This window comes from Daktulosphaira vitifoliae, unplaced genomic scaffold, assembly GCF_025091365.1.
Source record: "Daktulosphaira vitifoliae isolate Bord-2020 unplaced genomic scaffold, ASM2509136v1 Scaffold_2, whole genome shotgun sequence".
NCBI classification, from domain to species: domain Eukaryota; kingdom Metazoa; phylum Arthropoda; class Insecta; order Hemiptera; family Phylloxeridae; genus Daktulosphaira; species Daktulosphaira vitifoliae.
This window is the reverse complement of record NW_026099573.1, coordinates 19,417,107-19,419,617: the sequence shown is the minus strand read 5'-3', so window position 1 is coordinate 19,419,617 and position 2,511 is coordinate 19,417,107.

Genomic DNA, 2,511 nt, shown 5'->3' with positions numbered 1-2,511 from the left:
CAACGTTTTAAACAAATACTGGTTAAATTAAACAATCAATAATTAGTCCCTGCTTACATGATCAATTTAAACTAGTTTTAAAATAATGAAAACATATTTTAATTTCAAACCACCTAAAACTAAAGTTTTATATAGAAAACATTTAAATGGTTTCATTTACATGACACATCGTTTTTATTTTTAAATGAATTCACTTTAAAACGTTTTAGCGGCTCCTTATAAACGTAGTTAATAATCTGTTTTTGGTATGTTTTTTATGAAAACTCAATTAAAAACTTATATACCGGAACGATTTGAATAGAAAGAGTTTAATTTTTTTTTCAACTCGATTTTTTAAAAATATATAAGAACACATCAAAATTTATAAACTATATCAAATTATAGATTTTGAAATGAACTCTAATATTAAATATGTCCCGACGATTGTTCCATTATATAAAACTGGTTAACAATGTAAAAAATCTCATTTTTCCAAAAAAAGTGTTTTGTATTTTGTTTGACGTCTGAAAAATTGAAATCTACAATAAATTAAAGCTTCTTAAATGTCGTTTCTGATTAATGAATGAAAAATGTCTTCAAAAAAGTTACTTCAAAGCCTAAATATTCTGTTATAATTTTAAAGTTTTTCTTTATAAAAAATTTCATTGAAGCATTTTATGATAGTAATGTTAATCACTTTCATCTGCACTTAGTTAATTATGCTGAGTATCGACTAAACTAGGTTTTTTCTTATTATTTCAAGTTTAGTGGAATATTTTTACTATAAATAACATAATTGTTCCAAAATATATAACATATTAATATCATTGCTCAAAGCTTGGTCTATAAGGGTTTAATCCAGAAAATAAGACGATAAAAAAAAAAGCACCTAAAATTTTGCATATAATGACAAAATATTAGACTTGTCCTAATATCGTGTTTTGTTTAACTATGTCAGAATTACATTTACGTAGTATTATTTTTTAATTTTTAATAAAATACTCTTAAATATAAAATATTAATTGGATTTTTAAAAATTGTACTAAAAACAGTATGTTTTAAGGGTTCAAATTTAAAAACTATACAAATATTTTTAGTATATAGATAAAAGAACTTATTTTTAATACTCGTTCAACCTTTTTTTTTTTTTTTCTCCGATCAGCTTAGTTGTGGGCCGTCCTGGAACTACCGTTAGGTATTACTTCAGGGCGGCCCTAATACTTGATCAACCTATAAGTACCTAAATTTTCACAAGCCCTCAATTATAGAAATAAAAAAATTATCTTAAAATTAAGTTACTGTAAAAAATGCCAATTAAAATTTTTTTTTTGCTCTTAAAAACTGCTATAACTTGTTTAAAAACACTGACCCTAATACAATTTTATTAGAAACAAAGGCTTTTTATCGTATGATTTGTATAAAAATTGAATGAAAACCGAAGTACAAGTAGTATATGAAGAAGACCTACCACACATGTAAATATTTTGTTTTTAAACTAGATTTTAGAAGNATACCGCACATGTAAATATTTTGTTTTTAAACTAGATTTTAGAAGATGTATTAGAACATCTGACAAATTAACTTATATAAAATTAAAGCGCTTATAGCTTACTACAATAATAAAGAAAAATCCATCCCACGATTGTTCTACTATGAGAAAATGGCTGTCAGTAAGAGTAAAAAATATATGCAATTTTTACAAAAAATTATTTTCTATTAAGTAAATAAATAATCAAGTGAAATGTTAAAACATAAAAATTGTATAATTACAAATAAACAAATTATTATGATATTTAACATACTGCAACTAAGCATTTATTATGATAGTCATGTTAATCATTGTCAGATATCATCTATACTTGTTTCAACCATACCATTATTACACTATTTTGTTTTTTTAAACTCATACTATTATATTAATATCATTTTTCAGATGGCTTTATTATCACAGTTTTGTTCATTAAAATAATTACAAAGAAATTTCAAATTGTTTATTATTAACTATTGATATAAAAAATCTTTCTTAAAAAGAGTAAAAGTTATTATTACATAATTTTTGACAATTAATACAGAGAATGCTGAATTAGAATTAGGAGGTACTGCAGTACCCTCAGCATCTATGATTGCGCCCACGGATACATATGAAAAATTAAATTTTCATAAGATGCCAATAATTGAACGCGTGACCCTCCTATTTCTTGCTTTATTAATCGTTAAGTACTTCTTAGGTCTATCTCTCATCTTATTAGAGTTCTAGTTAAATGTTTTTAAATACTAGCATAAATATTTAAATAGTTAATATGTTGAAAACTATTTTAATTATGAAAATGATTGTTAATAACATTTAAATCAGTCATCTTGGAAGTTATTAATATTTTTATATCTAGGTAGAAGGAAAAGTGCCAAGCAAGAAAAATATTACAAGCAGGCATGAAACGTTGCGTTAACAAAAAGGGAGGTTAAATTGTATATTTATAGTATATTATTATGTCATTCATGTGAAATTTATATATTTAATATTATATATATATA